This window comes from Myotis brandtii, unplaced genomic scaffold (genome assembly GCF_000412655.1).
Source record: "Myotis brandtii unplaced genomic scaffold, ASM41265v1 scaffold190, whole genome shotgun sequence".
NCBI lineage: Eukaryota > Metazoa > Chordata > Mammalia > Chiroptera > Vespertilionidae > Myotis > Myotis brandtii.
In genome coordinates this window covers 3,881,222-3,900,148 of record NW_005357076.1, presented here as the reverse complement: position 1 = coordinate 3,900,148, position 18,927 = coordinate 3,881,222, and the positions used below count along the sequence as shown (strand labels likewise).

Here is an 18,927-nt window from a genome sequence, read left to right as displayed (position 1 = left end):
TAGTGTCGAGGATTGAGAAAGGTATGTTGAGATGGTTTGGACATATAGAGAGGATGAACGAAAGGAGATAGACGAAACAAGTATACAAGACGAGTGTGGATGGGAGAGTTGGAAGGGGTCAACCTCAGCAAACATTCCTCAATCAGATTGAGGACGTTTTTAGCAAAGGCCAGCTTAGGAGTACCCTAATTAAGTTAATAACAATATACCTACCTATATAGTTTAAGTTTAAAAAATTTGGCTCTCAAAAGAAATTTCAATCATTGTACTGTTGATATTTGGCTCTGTTGACTAATGAGTTTGCTGACCACTGGTCTAGTCTATGGTACATTTATTTGCTTTTATTTTAAGTGGCTTGAAACTGCTGTGTATTTTTGAGTGCATATAGATAGTTTGTAATAATTTTATCACTTCTGGATATGTAAATGTATCATTTTTAAACTCCTTGTTTTCTTATTATTTCTAATTTTTTTAGGGTGTGAAAATCTAATTAGGTAGCATTTTTAGAAGAAAAGAGTAAATAAATTGAGTTCTAAATATTTAGACATTTGACTACTCTGGGACCTTTTCAGCTGGTTGTCTCTCTTTTTAAATTGATTTTTTTAACGAGGCGGGGGCGGGGGGACGGAGAGAGAAAGAGGGAGGGGAAAAGAGAGAGAGAGATATCAATTTGTTGTCCCACTTGTTTATGCATTCATTGGTTGTTCCTTGTATGTACCCTGTCCAGGGATTAAACCTGCAACCTTGACATAGTGGGACGATGCTCTAACTGGGCCAGGGCCCTGTTTCTCTTTTATACTCTGCATTCCTGACATTTTTTTTCTATAAGGTGACTCAGCAATAGCTCCATGTATCTTTCAGTTGGAACTCCTTTGGTTCAATGCAAGCACACTCTGCCCATTAATTAGCAGCCTGACATAGATTAATTCTGCTGATGAGAAAATTAGCAAAATGGATCATTTGTAAGAGTTTATTACTGCAAACAGTGCATCAGAAATGTCATAATCTCATTTCATTAAGAAATTTACATACACATCAGATTTTAGAGTGCTCATTCATGATGAAAGTCTACTTCCACACTGTTTGTGTTTGAAAACATTCAATAGCCAGTCTTGAATTAAAAAATTTAATTAAATGCTTAAAGAATTATAAGTGTTCCTTTCCTTAGCTCTAATGCTAACCAGAGTGCTTTTCTAAACTGCTGAGAATGGACTGAAAAATTCTGCTGAGGGCTGTAGATACTTATCTGCCTAATTGAGCCATCATTTGTTGACATGAGAAAAACCACGTGACCTGCTTTAATGCATTTCTCAGTAACAGCAGGAGGTTAGAATGTAGTTCATCCAAGAGTAAAACCGGCAGCAATATTATTAGACATGTGAAAATAGCATTGGTTATGGAATGGTTTTTAGTAAAAGAAAAATAGTAATATAAAAGCATAATCATATAAACAGTATAGGAAGTGACTATTTTTAAAATTATTTTGAATCAAAATATCTTAATCATTTAAGTTAGTCATTCAATAACTTTATTGATGTTTACAGTTGCTAGGCATGTTTAGGTAACTGTTGACTTGTCAAAATTGATTAGTATAGTATAAGTTAGCTGTAAAATTTGAAATGGATACTATGTCATGGAGTGCTAAAGCAATGAAGTATTACTGACAGTTTTTGAGTAGATAGAAAAGTAATATGATAAAAAATGTGCTGGCCTAGGGTGAGAGAGATTAGTTACAGGGACATTAATTAGGAAAGTGTTAATTTAGTCTAGGTCAAGGTAAGAGAACCTTAACCAAGAAACCAGTAAGAAATCAGGAGAGGAATATACGAGTCTTCGGAAAGGAAAGTGTGTGGCAGAGTAAAACAAGTTAGAGGTTACCATCTTGGATGACTTGAGAAAATCAAGGCTCCATTTCCAGAGGAAGAAATAATTGTCTAGGTACACAATGAGTTTGATTTAGGACATGTTGAAATAGAAATGCAACTGAGATACCCACAGGTGATCTAAAATGCAATTAGAGTTCTTGGGAAGTGAGTCAGAGCTAAAGGTACAGATTTGGAAGTCAGCATATGATGGGTTTGGTAAAGCTTCTAGAGCATTGAGATTACCAAGGAGAAAGAACATACAAAGAATTCCAAAAGCAGCATTTGGGGGAATGCTTCCTAAATGGTGGAGGAAGAAATTAAAATCAAGAGAGGAGATAGAGGATGGTTCTGAAAGGTAAGAGTGCATCACTAAGTGAACCAGCTAATAGACTTGGATATATCACCTGTGACAGTTAAAACAACAAAACACTACAGCAAAATGTGGTCTGGGAAACATTTGATCCCAGTCTTCAATGACTTAAATACTGAAATCTAGAGTAAGTATTTAGAAACTTTTTATCAAGTTGACATTGCTTCCTCTTTGAACAGGGAATAGACAATTTCAAATGTTGGGAAATATCTGTGGTGAATTTCTTGTGGTACAATTTGTAAACAAGTCTTGGAAAAATAGTACTGTATATGGGTCCATGTTGAACTGAGTTAAAACAACCAACTTGTCCTTCATGACAGAGAATTTAAGAAGCTCTATACCAAAGAGATGGTGATAGTAGGCAGATTACATAGAAGTTAAAGAGTGTTGGGCCTGGCTGGCATGGCTCAGTGCTTGAGTGTCAGCCTATGAACCAGGAGGTCATGGTTCAATTCCTGTTTCTATCTCTCTCTGTCCCTCTCCCTTCCTCTCTGAAATCAATAATAATAAGAGGGTTGGGTGAGAGAGAAGGTTTGTTTAAAGACATAAGAAATTTGAGTTAATATATTGGCTGAAGAATATATGATAGAACAGAAGAGTCTGATGATGCAGTATGAAAAATGATAACTAATGGAAGGAATGAGATCAAAGGCATATAGATAAAGGCTTTATCCTTGGGGGGGGAAAGTTTTGCTTAATATTTTGTGTGTCGTTTTTACTAGATAGCGTGTAATTTGGTCCTCACAGGAATCCAGTGAGCTAGGTGAAGTATAATTAATCCATGTAAGAGAGTGAGACAAAAAGAGTGAAGCATCTTATTCCTAATCACATAGTTAAGAAAATTGAAATATTTTGATGCCTTGTTCTGCACTATAATTATCATGTCTGAAAATAAAGACAGAAAAGATATTCGAAGAAATAATGGTTGAAAACTTCCCAAAGTAATGAAATACATTAATCTACACATCTCATAATCTCACAGAATGCTAACTGGGATAAATGCAAAAACATATAAAGTCAAAATGTAGAAAGACATCGTGAAAGCAGCAAGGAAAAAAAAAGTCATTACGTAATAGGGAGCACCAATAAGATTTTTTGCTGATTTCTCATCAGAATCAATGGAGATCAGAAGGCAGTGGGATGACACATTTAAAGTGCTGAAAGAAAAAAAAATTAACAAATAATCTTCTGTCCAACAGAAATATCTCAAAATTGAAGGTGAAATATTTTCCTAGACAAACAAATCCAAGATAATTTTTTGCTAACAGATCTGCCTTACAAGAAGTACATCCCCGGACTGTGAGAGGGCACAGGCCAGGTTGAGGGACATTCCCCGTCCCCCACCCCACCCCCCAGTGCACAAATTCCATGCACCGGGTTTCTAGTGTTAAATAATAAGGTTAATATAACAAATTCTATAAATATATATTTCCTCTCTATTCTCTAAAAGACATAAAATTAGTTAACATAGTCCATATAAAAATGTATTGCTGGGTTTGTAACATACATATAGACCCGATATGTATAATAATAGAACAAGAGGGAGGAGGCACTAGAGCTGTATAGGAATAACATTTACATATTTTGCTGGAATTAACTTTATGTGAATCTGAAGTAGATTATTATAGATTAGATGTATATTGTACACCTTAGGACAACCAATGAGAAATTAACTAAAAGTTATAGTTTACTGACTTTTGCAAATAGATTCAACTGATTTGTGCAAGAGGTACAAAACATTTCAGTGGAGGAAGGATATCATTTTCAAAATGTTGCTTCAGGAATTGGACATCCATGAGTCAAAAAATGAACTCTGACTTAAATCCCATACCTCATACAAAAATCAAATCAAAAGGGATCACAGAATTAAATGTAAAATAAAGTGCACACTATAAATTTTTAGGGGAAAAAATGGAAGATATATTTTGGATGTAGAGCTAAGCAATTTCTATTCTACATTGTACTAGAGGTTCTAACCATAGAAATTAACCAAGAAAAATAAAAGGCATCTAGATTAAAAAGGAAGACGTAAAACTGATAAGTAAAAGTCTATCTGCTGTCGACTGTGTCCCTAATTTGTTGAATTAGAATTCAACAAATTCATATGTTGAATTCTAATCCTTAATGTTTTGGTATTTGGAGTAAGACCTTTGGTAGGTGATTAGGTCTTGAGAGTAGAACTCTCACAAGTGGGATTTGTGCTCCTAAAAAAGAGTCTCCAGAGAGATTACTTGTCCCTTCTACAACATAAGGACACAGGGAAAGATGGGCATCTCTGAAACCGGAAGTGGGCCCTCACCAAACACTTGATCTTGGTCTTCCCAGACTCCAGAACTGTGAGAAATAAATTCCTGTTGTTTACAAATCACCCAGTCTATGGTATTTTTGTTATAGCAGCCTAACTGGACCAAAACAGTATATTTGCAGTTAAAATTTTTAATATAGAAAATCTTAAAGCATCCATTAAGAATCAAATGAAAGAAGAGAAATGATAAAGATAAGTACAGGAACTAATGAAATAGAAAATGAGAGATTGAAATATAAAATTTTGCTTTTTAAAAAGATTAAGGAAATAAACAAAGTGCTTGTAAGATTCATCAAGTAAAAAAAAAAAGACATACTAGCATTATTAGAAATGAAAAAAATGTTTACTCAGTAAATAATTCTAGGAAGAAATATGGACCAATAAATTTAAAAGTTTGATACATTCTGAATTTTCTCATTTATTCATTCATTATTGTCATAGTTGATCTTAGCCGTAATCGTGGCTATAAAAATTATTCATAGGGTGATGATTTCCAAATGTACTTTTATAGTACACATCTTTTCTGATCTTCAAATGTAATGTTCAACTGGTTACTTGATTATATGCACACAGATGCCTTGATGTACATTGTCGACCCTATTTCTCCCTCATGTCTAACACATCTGTGTATATGGCATCGCTGTAGGGTTTGGCTCAGGAATCTCTGGCCAAATTCTAGGAGTCATCCTTGATTATTCCTTTTCCTTCAGGAAGTCTCTAGCTTTACAGTATATCTGGAATCCATTTATTCTTAATTTATAAGCAATTAAAATTCTACTTAAGATTATTATTATTAGAAGGCCCAGTGTACGGATTTGTGCACCAATGGGGTCCATCAGCTGGTGTGTGCCCTCTAGCAATCTGGGACCCCTCAGATCAGCTGAAACCAGCAGTCCAACATCCCCTGAGGGATATAGTAGTGTTCGAAGTGGCAGGCAGCCAGGGGGAGCCTGTGCTCGCGCCACTTCCACTCATCCTGGCCCACTGTGCCTGCCTCCACTGCTTAGCGCTGCCGCGAAGGTGGAAGAGGCTCATGCTGCCGCAGCTGCGCTTGCCAGCTGTGAGCTCGGCGTCTGCCACCCGTTGGTCAGCTAAGCGGTGCTCCCGCTGTGGGAGCGCACTGACCACTAGGGGGCAGCTCCTGCGTTGAGTGCCTGCCCCCTGGCGGTCAGTGCGTGTCATAGTGATCGGTCATTTGGTCACTTAGGCTTTTATATAGATAGATTATTATTTTAATCCTCACCAAGGCTATGTTTTCATATATTTTAGAGAAAGAGAGGAAGAGAGAGAAATATTGATGTGAGAGAGAAACATTGATCTGTTCCCTCCTGCATGCACCCAGACCAGGAATCAAACCCGCAAACTGGTGACTAGGAATCAAACCCACGACCCTTTAGTGCACAGGACAATGCTCCAACCAACTAAGTCATACTGGCAAGAGCTTATGTTAAGACATTATTTATTTACTCCTGGCCTACTGCAATAACTTGTCTCCTTACTTTTTAACTCTTCCCAAGCCATTCTCACCAGAATAATCATAGTGACCTTTTTTTTTTTCCTGTAATTCTCACCTGAGGAGTGAGGATATTTTTTTCATTTGAGAGAGAGTGGAAGGGTGAGGGGAGGAGGAGAGAGACAGAGGAGAGAGAAAGATTGAGAGAAAAACATCAATGTGACAGAGACACATTGATTAGTTGCCTCCCACACATGCCCCAACTGGGGGCAAGGATTAGACCTGCAACCCAGATACGTGCCCTTGACTGGGAATTAAACACATGAACCTCCAATGTGCAGGCTGACACTCTAAGCATTGAGACACACCAGCTAGGGCAGGGGTGACCTTTTTATTTTCTTTTTAAAAAATATTTATTGTTGAGCATATTACACATGTCCACCTTTAGCCCCCTTCCACCCAGATCCCGCCCCATCCCTGGCCTTCACCACCCTATTGTCTGTGTCCATGGGTATATATAGATGCATATAAGTTCTTTGATTAATCTCTTAGGGTTCGCCCCTCCCCGGTTCCCTGTGAAATTCATCAGCCTGTTCCATGTTTCCATGCCTCTGGTTCTGTTTCATTCATCAGTTCATTTTGTTCATTAGATTCCTTGTTTGTTTTTATTTTTAGATTCAATTGTTGATAGTATTTATTGTCATTTTATTGTCGATATTTTTATCTTTTTTCTTCTTAAAGAAGGCCCTTTAATATTTCATGTAATACTGGTTTGGTAGTGTTGAACTCCTTTAGCTTTTTCTTCTCTGGAAAGCTCTTCATCTGACCTTCAATTGTAAATGATAGTTTTGCTGGGTAGAGTAATCTTAGTTGTAGGTACCTGCTTGTTGTCACTTTGAATATTTCTTGCCACTTCCTTCTGGCCTGCAAAGTTTCTATTGAGAAATCAGCTGACAGTGGTATGGGCACTCCCTTGTAGGTAACTAATTGCTTTTCTCTTGCTGCTTTTATTATTCTCTCTGTCTTTAACATTTGGCATTTTAATTATGATATGTCTTGGTGTGGTCCTCTTTGAGTTCATTTTGTTTGGGATTCTCTGTACTTCCTGAACTTGTATGTCTATTTCTTTCACCAAGTATGGGAAGCTTTCTATCATTTTTTTAAATAGGTTTTCAATTTCTTGCTCCCTCTTCTTCTGGCACCATCATGATGTGAATGTTGGTACTCTTGAAGTTGTCCCAGAGGCTCCTTTCACTGTCTTCATATTTTTTTTTGGTCTTATTTTTCTTTTTGCTGTTCTGATTGGGTGTTTTTTGCTTGCTCATATTACAAATTGCTAATTTGATTCTCAGTATTGTGTACTGTTGATTCTCTGTAAGTTCTTCGTTTCAGTTAATGTATCCTTCATTCCTGACTGGTCCTTTTTTATGTTGGTGTTCTCACTAAGTTCCTTGAAGTTCTCAATATGTTCCTTGAAGTTTTCACTAAGTTTCTGGAAGTTCTCATTAAGTTTCTTGTGCATCTTTATAACCATTGTTTTGAGCTCTGTATTTGGTAGTTTGCTTGCTTCCATTTCATTTTATTATTTTTCTGGAGATTTCTTCTTTTCTTTCATTTGAGACCTGTTTCTTTATCTCTGCAATTTGGCTGCTTCCCTGTGTTTATTTCTCTGTATTAGGTAGAGCTGCTATGTCTCCTGGAATTGGTAGAATGGCCTTGTGTAGTAGGCCTTTCTGTAGGGTCCAGTGGCTCAGCCTCCCCAGTCACCTAAACTGGGCACTCTAGGTGTGCCCCCTGTGTGGGCTGTGTTTATTGCCCTATTGTTAGTTGAGCCTTGATTGCTCTTGCCATCACTGGGAGAGATTGATTCTCCCAGGCCAGTGGTCAGTAAACTCATTAGTCAACAGAGCCAAATATCAACAGTACAACGATTGAAATTTCTTTTGAGAGCCAAATTTTTTAAACTTAAACTATATAGGTAGGTACATTGTTATTAACTTAATTAGGGTACTCCTAAGGCTTAGGAAGAGCCACACTCAAGGGGCCAAAGAGCCGCATGTGGCTCGCGAGCCGCAGTTTGCCGACCATGGTCCCAGGCCAATCAACTGTGAAGACCAGACTACAGTGGAAGAGATGCTGTGCAGGAGATGTCCCTATAGAGCAGGACTTGCTTCAGTGGGACTTTGGTGCTCACCAAGTACGCCCCTTGAGTGTGGCAGTGGTCAGGTTGTAAACTGGCGTGGTCTGAAGCTGACTGCCAGGTGCACTAACTCTGTGGCTTCCCAGGAGGTGCAAAGTCAGCTACTGCCTGTGCCCTGCCTGGCTACAGAGCAATTTATAGATGGCGGCTATTTGTATTGTGTTTAGAGGTGCCCAGGAGAGGCCCAGCTGTTAACCAAGGTAGGCTGCTGCTGCTACCATACCTGGAGCCATTTATCAAGTGGTATGGGGCATGCTGAGGCTAGTTATTGCTTGTTTGAGAGATTTTAGGAAAGTCTGGAGCCAGAGCCAGGACAGGCCATTCATATGGAAAAACAACTGGAAACAGTTTGGGTGGGGCTGCAAATCAGGTGGGGTGGGGTCTCAGGGAATCACCAGGGCAGGATGAACTGTGTGGACCAGGTTGATTGAGACTCAGATATGGTGCCTACCTGTGGGCTTTTTGGGGAGGTCTCAGTAAAAGAACAGTGATCTCGGCCAGGGCTTCTGCCTGCGAGACAGCTTCCCCCCAGTTCTTGCTCTGATACCAGATAATTCAGTTCCTCCCTGTGTGTCCCTGGATCATTTCAAGCTGCTGCCCCAGTGCTACAGCTCAGAGGGAATGCGTCTGTGTAAGTCTATGCATGGGCCCTATAAGAGGAACTGCCTGGGATTCCAAAAGCCTCCTTGTCACTCAGCCACTATCCCCACTGGTTTTTACAGCCCGAAGTTATGGGGACTTCTCTTGCTGGCACTGGAACCCTGGGCTGAGGGGTCTGGTGTGGGGCTGCGACCCCTTCTCATGGGGGACCTCTGCAGCCAAGATATCCCTCCCGGTTACAACCGAGTCTTCACCCCTCCTACCAGTTTCAGTGTACTTTCTTCTTTAATTCTCTAGGACCGTGGTGGGCAAACTGAGGCTCTCGAGCCACATGCGGCTCTTTGGCCCCTTGAGTGTGGCTCTTCCACAAAATACCCACTTGCGGGCGTGCACGTACAGTGCGATTGAAACTTCGTGGCCCATGCGCAGAAGTTGGTATTTTGTGGAAGAGCCAGTATTTTGTGGAAAAGCCACACTCAAGGGGCCAAAGAGCCGCATGTGGCTCGTGAGCTGCGGTTTGCCGACCACTGCTCTAGTAGGATTTCCATTCAGCCAGATTACAGGTGGTTCTGAATGCTGGTTATTCTGAATGTAGTTTAGTTATAATTTTGAGGTGGTTGTGGGAGGAGGTGAGTGTGGCATTTACATACGCTGCCATCTTGACCCTCCTCTCAGGAGTGACCTTTTTAAAATGCAAGTCGGCATGCAGTACTTTGGTGTTTAAATTCCTTGCAAAACTGCCAGTTGCTCCTAGAATAAAGTCCAAACTTCAAGTAAGACTTTCTGGTCACCTATCTAAAATAGCTTCTCTTGCTTTTCCATGAGCTAGTCTCATTGTATACCTTTAGCCCACTCCCAAGCTCTCATATAATCATGCTTGTTGCCTTAATTATCTCTTCTAATTCCTCCTAGAATGCTAGCTAGATGAGAAAGTCCTTGCCTGTCTTAAAACCATATTATCTCTAGCAATTAGCATAGTGCCTAGTATTTAATGAATGCTCAGTTATGCATCTGTAGAATCGACTTCTTTTTTGTATCCTCCACAGTGCTGGTCACATTGTAAATAGCCAGGTATATATAAATTGATAGATGTTGTATTTCCCTTGATTTTCTTTGTTGTGTTCTTAGTGGGCCTATTTCCTCATTTCCCCTTTCTCTTTTAGATCATATAATGATTATATTTTATTGGCTTTATCTTCAATTTCATGTGAACATGTTCAAATGCAGATCTGTAGCCAGTGTGCTTTCTTTTGCCCCTCATTATGTGTCTCCTGTATAAAAATTGTCATCTTCATATCATGATCACCTTTTGAAAAACTTTTATATATTCCAAATATTGCCTCATTTAAAAAAAAGTTGGGGGGGGGGGCGGATGTTATGTCTGACTACCCAATTGGATGTAAACTGGATTTGCTGCCTTGGTACACATTCTGAACCAAAATTTAATTCTAGACCTTGGGGTCAGCATTTTTCCAAATGTGTTAAACTGTAATCCTTTATAAAATGTTATATGTAAAATAATGAGCAATTTGTATGTACTAAAAGCTGAGAAAGTTATTACTTTAGCTTTCACCAAAATGACTTAAAGAAAGTGTATCAAAAGGGATTATAGAAAGAACAGATTTATAGTAACTGTCTGATATATGAACAAAATCCCCATGTTCAACTAAAACAGACTTGCCGTAGGCTTTCTAGAGCATAATGCCCTTACCAAGTAGCTTTCAACAGCTTTTTCAGGAAGCAATATTTTCCTTCAGTAAAGGGGTCACTGTACTGTTTTTCCTTTTTACTTCTCCTGTCTTATCTTTTGAGTTCAGGAAGTACTTTAAATTTACAGGCAGCTTTGAAGGCATGAAGCAAGTTCAGCCCCAGAAGTATTTCCTGTTATGGCATTAATCTAATTCCATGAAAGTAGAGCTGATTTTTCATCTGTAAAGTAGATAAAATGCCTAGAGCAGCCGACCATTATTCTGGGTTATCATGATAAAGAGGCTTAGTTTTGACACGAAAGAGTTTATCAGCCTAACCAATGGAAGATTTCATTCTTTTTGTTGAAAGATATATTAATGGATTATAATCTATCTTGGCTTCCAAAAGAGAGTTCGCCTTAATATTGAAAATGTTTACTTAAGTCAGCAAATAACGGTTTCATATTTATAAAATGTGTAATAGACACTGAGTCAAATAAACATAATAGGGTCATCACATAAAATTAAATCACTAATGTTAAACCATTTTATGTTTAATTTCCAATTAATGTCCAAAATTGAAATAACACATTTGCTTTCATGTAAGCATATATATTTGGTATTAATACTTTTATGTTATTAGATCATATTAACTCTTCTGTCCACTTATAATATAAAAATAATTTTATCATAACATATATTTCTTTTAATAGTCAAATATCAAAGTTATTTGGGCTTTTTTGTAGACTTATTTTGAATATAATAATATGTACAAACTAGGGGCCCAGTGCATGAATTCGTGCACCTTGAAAATAACTGTGGGCCACGAGGCTGCAGTTGGCACAGGGGTGGGTCTCGGCCTATCCTCCGTGCCCCCACCTGGCCCCTCCCACCGCAGCCCCCGGTCCCCTGTCTGCTGGCAGCATCGCTCCTGCCACTACTGCTCCCACGCGCTGACAGCGCGGAGCGATTGGGGCCGGTGCCAGCAGCGGGTGCGAGTGGTGGCTGCTGCCCCGATTGCCCCTCAGGAGCACGGTGAGGTGGAGAAGCCCTCAGGGGCGACCAGGGCCAGCAGCCGCCGCTCACACCCACAGCACCGAGCGATTGGGACCAGTACCGGGTGCTGGCAGTGGGTGTGAGCAGCAGCTCCGGCACTGGCAGCGGGTGCAAGTAGGGCTGGCACTGGCAGCAGGTGCGAGCATCAGGTGGGACTGTGGCATGTGGGAGCAAAGAATTTTCAGTAACCACCAGAGGCTCGCCCCAATGACAGCTTCTGGCGCCTCCACTCACCTGCTCCACCATCCCACCGCTGCCTAGCCTGCCATGTTCCACGCTCTGCCGCCTGCTGCTGATGCCTGCCATGTTCCGCGCACACCCCCTGGTGGTCAGCGCACGTCATAGTGACCGGTTGTTCGGTTGTTCCGCCGTTCAGTCTATTTGCATATTAGGGTTTTATATATATATATATAGATAATATGTAATTCAAAAGATACACATCATCTTTTTCCCATCTCTGTCACCTAGTTCCCCACCAAGCTAAGACATTGAGATTAATCCTAGTAGCTTGGTATAGGTTAAAGAATTTTTTTATTTGAAAATTGATGCACATTGGACATACACATTGTGGGCGGATCACGAGAATTCTCGTATTTTCTGTTCTAAGGCTTGTGGCCAGTCACTTATCTGGCCACTGGGTAAAGCTAGCAATAAAACTACTGGTCCGCAATGTGTTAACAATGTTTCCTTAAGTAATAAAATTTTAATGCATGCGAATACATTGCATATTTATTCCCATCAATATGCCTTTGAGTTAAATTTTGTTATCCAATCATGTTGAAAAATGCGGAAACTGCCCTAGCCGGTTTGTCTCCCTGGATAGAGCGTCGGCCTGGGGACTGAAGGGTCCCAGGTTCGATTCTGGTCAGGGGCATGTACCTTGGCGGGCACATCATCCCCAGTGGGGGGTGTGCAGGAGGCAGCTGATCGATCCTTCTCTCTCATTGATGTTTCTAACTCTATCCCTCTCCCTTCCTCTCTTTAAAAAAGCAATAAAATATTTTTTTTTTAAAAGAAAAATGCGGAAACTAAAGCTCAAAGACGTTAAATAATTTGCTAAATGTCACCTAACTCAAGTGATAGATTTGGGACTGGAACTCAGGCCCTCATTATGGGTTCATCCAGTAAACATTCATTCTCCAGTTTGTCTCTTATATTTAAGAGAAATAAAAACTCCATTAACCACATACTTCACAATTAATGAGAAAATTAATTAAGCTTTACCATATCCTAATGATAGGATATCTAGTTTCATGTTCACTTTGTTTAACATAATTGAACTACCTATTCATGTTCATATACCAAAGCAAAGACATTGCATTATTATAGATAGGAATATTTTAAAACTTAGATCATCCGAACTTTAAAAATATCTGGCCTAAGCAAAGGCATACTGATTACTAAATTTAGAATTAAGGAAACCTGGAGTTTTGTAATGGTTTTACTAATTCAAAGCATAGTTGTATATGATCATCATTTTTCAAAAGAAGGTTGAATACAATCTGTCCAATCTATCTGAGAGGGAGATGTGTGAAGGTAATATGATATCAGATGTTAAATTTATTAATTTAACTATCATTCATTTAGCGTGTCTAATGTGTGTAGCCTATTAATTAATGTGACAGGTACAAATCTAAAGAAAACATGGGTGCTGTCTTTATTGAAATGCCAATCTTCTAGGAAGAATAAGATCTATTCCAATATAAATTAGAGTGATAAGTGCTTAGCATTGTGAGGTTTTCCTCAGCTAAGATGTCAAAGTTAACAAGTTAACAGTAATTTCATCACAGTTAATCTTATAGCTTTAAAACTCATGACCTTATATCCACTTTCTGAAAATGCTTACATACACATATACACAAAACAAAGGTGTTAATAAGCACTTGAAAAAATGCTCAACATCATTAGCCATCAGAGAAATGCAAATCAAAACCACAATGAAATTCAACTTCACACTCACTAGGATGGCTATAATCAAAAGAGAGATAACAAGTATTGACAAGGATGTGGATAAAGTAAAACCCGCATGCATGCTGATGGGAATGTTAGCAGCTACTCAAAAGGCTGAGCACAATTACCGTATGACCCAGCAGTTTCACTCCTGGGTATATATATATATAAGAAATGAAAGCCTGTGTCTATACAAAAATTTGTATATGAATGTTAATAACAGCATTATTTATAGTAGCGAAAATGTAGAAACAACTAAAATGTCTATCAACTGATAAATGGATAAATAAAGCTTATTATATCAAAACAATGAGTATTATTCAGCAATAAAGAGGATGGACTACTGACACATGTTACAGATGGATAAACCTCGAAAACATTATGATAAACAAATGAAGCCATTTACAAAGGGTGACATATTGTCTAATACCATTTATGTGAAAAGTCCAGAATAATTAATACACAGAGACAGAAGTTACAGTGGTAGTTGCCTAAGGCTGAAATGTGTTGTTGTTTTTTTTGCGAGGCGTACTGATGGGTACAAGGTTTCTTTGGGTGGTTAGGAAAGTATTATGATATTGATGATGGTGATGATTGCACATCTTTGAATATACGGTACTAAAAACCACTGACATGTGCACTTTAAATGTGTGCACTGTATGGTGTGTGAATTCAATCTCAATAAAGCTGTTATTTAAAAAATCAGATTGTGTTATAGAACTTTTAGACTTTATAGACCACTTTGCACACCTAAGAACAAAGTATCCAAGAAATTGATATATTTATTTGTAGTATTAACGGCAGATTTATAGAGGGACACCTTGAAGAAATGTATATAATGTGAAAGTATTATTATTGCTGTTTTACTTATTATTTTCATCAAACACTGGTTTTGGTAGTTTATTCATTCCACTGTAGTCCCTATTGGTTAAATACATTACAGTATTTAGGATGAAACTCAAACAGCAATCCAATGAGGAAGAATCTATATCAGAATGTTATAGATCACCTATCACTTGCCTCTCCATTTCAGGCATATACAACTTAATACCTATTAATATGATCATCTTTTTGGCACTTCATCAGTCCTTTGCCAGTCCATCCAGTGTGAACAAAATGAGCAATATGCCCAAAGTTTATTTGTAATTTAATTATTTAGAGCTTAAGACATATTTACCCACAGAAATTAGCCCTTTGTACAAATGCTGTTTAATTTCCTACAATATTCCATACACTTCATGTAGCCAAGTTGAAGCATTAATTAGGTAGAAAGTGGTGGACCTTTAATGAAAGAGGAGGAAGAAAGGTCTCTTTCCTGAGGATAAATCCTGGCCTGAGGTTTTGCACTTTTCATGGGCATATTTGTCTGTTTTGTGATAATCGCATACTTGGGAGTTAGTAGACTTGTTCATCTTCTGTTTGATCCCGATCATACAGCTGATATGAACCTTTAAAGAGTAAAATCTTTAAGTTATTCTCTAGCCTTCCCTGTTAAAAAAGAAATGGTTCTCACTTTCTGGAGTATTTTGAAGTATTTATTAAAACAAGTAGCAAGGGATGGAGGAAATATACTCTAAGCAGCTTCTCCATCTGACAACAGCTCTCCTATGGCTGTACTATAAACATATGATTTATAATATGAAAAAAAGGAGGTTTGGTCTCTAAAAGAAGCCATTCCATTTAAATAGAGAATTAAGGGTTTAGATCCTTTTTCTTCAGCATCCAGCAGTGAGTTCAGGGGTGATGGTCATTAATATCTAGATCCATCACTTTTCATAAAAAATATGATTTTTTTTCTTGTAATGGTTCATTTGTCTGACTGGTTTATTTCCCACCAGAAATCACGAAATCCATTTCTTGTGACAGTATAATAGTTTTCACAACATCTGATTATAGTGGCACATAAAGAAGATTAAAGATATAGGTTAGAAAAGAAGTATAAGAAGACATTGAGAATAAACATCCTAGTAGAATTTATTTTTTAAATCTTATAATCACAAATTTAGAAAAATAAATGCAAACAATGGGTTGTAAATAGTTTGTTCAATATTCTCCTAAAGAATTAATTCATTAGATGAACATTTAGTTTTTACACACTTACCCATAAATTTTTCCAAAAAATGTTTTCTCCCTATTCTGACATGAAACTTAAGGATGTTGTGCACAACCTCTGTTGAAAGACCTTTTGTTAAAATCAGCTGCCCTTAGCTTGCCACCCCTTGAGTAATTAGTGATTAACAAGTTAATCACAAGTGTGAATATCATTAATGTATCTATAATTAATTTCTCTATTAACACCTTACATTTTATTATTCATTCCTCAAATTAAGAGTTTTCCAAATGACAACTAAATGGCAATTATATAATTTTTACTTAATAAAGTAAAAAATAAAGTGCTGCTGATAGTATTAATAATTCTTATATTTACTTATAACATCTTTTCATACCGTTCTTTTATACATTTATTTATGTTTATACTATACTTTTTAGATGCCTTTGTGTAAAAGAAACTGGTTGAAATGTAAAAAAAGCTACTTGGAATGTCTATAATATCATGTGTCTTCGTATGTTTACACCTGCTTGAAGGAAAGAGTAAATCATTTCCTGAGAACCCCACAGTTGTATAGCTAGTTCCACCTCTGATCTGCTCTGAAGCATTTAACCTCTCTTAACCTTGGTTTCCTTATTTAGAGGAAGTGGCTGTTGAGCCTTACCTAAATCATAAAGTGAGTGCAAGTAATTGTTTACTGCGAATTCTAAGAAAGGGTAATGGAAAATGTCAAGTATAAATGAAAGAGTTATAACTGCTCGCCTCTCTAAGGAATTGCAATTCACTCATTGAACTTCTATCATTTTTAAAACTTCTACCTTTTTTTAAAAAGGGGTGATTTAAATATAAATACATAAATGAATATATATAGTGTTTTGATTTGTTACTTTGATAGCAATTTTGAATTAATTGAAGCATACAGCTTAAACATATTTTTTATTACATTTAAATAGTAGGTTAGCCAAAATCCAGTAAATTTGGGAGTAGATTCTGTCAGGTGAATGCTAAAAAGGATGTTATGTACTTTAAAGGGCTTAAACTTTTTCTTATATATTGATTCAAGACTGATAATCTCCTTATTCATTCTAACCACTTGAACTTGGCAGGGTTTGTGTGTGGTGGATAGAAGAGACAATTGTAAAATTGTTTCATTAACTACATTTGCTCTAATTTATATATTGATTTTGTAAGCCAAAGTATATATGAAAGCATCCCATTTCCTCACTTACTGATTTTCATTGAGGAAGCTTTGGGTTTTTGTTTTCTAATGCTTTTCTGAAATCAGATCTTCTATCCTTCCAATAATAATTTCTATCAAACATTCTTTATTATGTTCATGCTGACTATTAAATTAGCATCTATTCTATTTGTATATTTACTTAAACATCCCTTCAGAAGAGGGTAGATTGTCTACAAACTACTCCAGATAGCAGGGTGCTGAATTCAGGTGATTCTTAAGCTTTGACTAATACCCTATTACTGTATCAATTTCCCGCCTTAGTTCCCTCATCTATGAAATGGGAATTAATGATAGTACTTACCTTGAAGGGCTGTAAAAAGTCAGTAAAAAAAATTAAATAGCCCTGGCCAGATGGCTCAGTTGGTTGTGGGTTTGATTATCAGTCAGGCACATGACTAGGTTGTGGGTTTGATCCCCAGTCAGGGTGCATACAGGAGACAATGAATCAATGTTTCTCTCTCACATTGATGTTTCTCTTTCTCCCTCTTTCCTTCCCCCTCTCTCTGTAATTAGTGAACATGAACTCCAGTGAGGATTGAAGAATGAATGAAGGAATGAATGTGCTTAATTTAGTGGTCTAACACATAGCAAATGTAAAAATATAATGGTCTAACATAGACCTTAATATAATTTTCTAATACATGGTAAGTGTTCAGTACATGATTCACTGTGCTTTTAAGGAATCATTTTCTTCTATAAATCTATAGTGCAGAAGAAAAAGTTGGGGGCTTTACAGTTAGATAAGCTTGTGTTCAAATTCTGATTCTGTCACCTATCAGCTATGTGACCTTGGACAACTCTATGTCTCATTTTTCCTATCTGGAAATAGAAATAATAATGTTTACTTCATCATATTAGGAGGCTAAATGAGCAGCATATATGTAATGTCTGGCATATGATAAATATGACATGTCACCACCTCCTCTATATACTTTCTCAGCCCTTTGCCTTGCCTCAGGACAGTAAGCAACTTTTGCATAAAACCATGTCCTCTTTTTCCTTGTGATACGCCCCAATGCCTAGTGAGTGCTCTGTTCACAAAGAAAACAAAGTATATGTTGACAGACTGTTTAGAACTCCTCTTCAGTTTTTTTCTAGAACTAGGCCAGTTTAATTGAAAGCTGAAGTTTAAGCCATGAGTTGTTAAAATCCCTACTCAGGTTTATACCTGATATCACATTCACCCCAATTCAAACTTGTGTATACACTTTACTTTATATACTCACATACAATAATATATACTAACTTCTATAATTGATAAAATGTCCATTTGTCTAATTATAAAGCAGAGGCACACATTCTTTGAAAATGTATTGGTATAATAATTATATAATTAAAATAATGAGATTGTGTTGGTCTAGGTTCAACCAGAAAAGCAGACCAATAAGTGAGATAGATAGAGACAGAGACAGAGAGATATTAAGAAAGAGTTTAAGAGAGAGATTGAGATTTCAAGGAATTGGCCTACATCATTGTGGAAAATGGCTAAGCAGTCCAAAAACCAGAGGGCATGAAACCAGAAAGGGAAGCTCACCAGCAGGCTCAAACTCCACAGGCATGGGCCAAAGCTATCTCCCACAGATAGAATTTATTCGGTCAGGGAACCCTTGGCTATGGTTTTAAGGCCTTCCAACTGATTCAGTGTGGCCCTCCCCAATTATCCTATAGTAGAGGCCCAGTGCACGAATTCGTGCAGTATGGGGTCCCTCGGCCTGGCTGGCGATTAGGGCCGATTGGGGCCGCAGGAAGTTGGCTGGGGGGAGGGGCCGAGAGCACACTGACCACCAGGGGGCAGCTCCTGCATTCAGCGTCTCCCCCCTGGTGGTCAGTGTGCATCATAGCGATCGGTTGACCAGTCTTTCGGTCACTTAGGCTTTTATATATCTACACTAATAAAAGAGAAACATGGTAATTGGCGTACGACCGCTACCCTTTTCATTGGCTAATTAGCAAGATATGCAAATTAATCACCAGCCAAGATGGCGGTTAACTGCCAAAAAAGATGGCGGTTAATTTGCATATGTAGGCACAATGCAGGGAGGCAAAAGGGAAAGCTCGGAAGAAACCCCCTGGCACTGACAGTGATCGGAAACCCAGGGGGGAGCTAAGAGCCGGGGGGCAGGGCAGAGGGGTTAGGCCCGGGCAGGGGC

The 18,927-nt window shown here is 38.1% G+C and overlaps 1 protein-coding gene and 1 long non-coding RNA gene across 2 annotated transcripts in view; both read left to right on the top strand.

Moving 5' to 3' along the window:
* ADK (adenosine kinase) overlaps window positions 1–18,927 on the top strand; it is a 470,150-nt gene that overhangs the window by 245,731 nt on the left and 205,492 nt on the right. The window lies entirely within an intron of this gene.
* Window positions 15,931–18,927, top strand: part of LOC106725815 — a 10,612-nt gene continuing 7,615 nt past the window's right edge. Inside the window, exons 1-2 of the long non-coding RNA XR_001361798.1 lie at window positions 15,931–16,213; window positions 17,291–17,421. This is a non-coding gene — a long non-coding RNA (uncharacterized LOC106725815). The remainder of the gene's footprint in view (window positions 16,214–17,290; window positions 17,422–18,927) is intronic.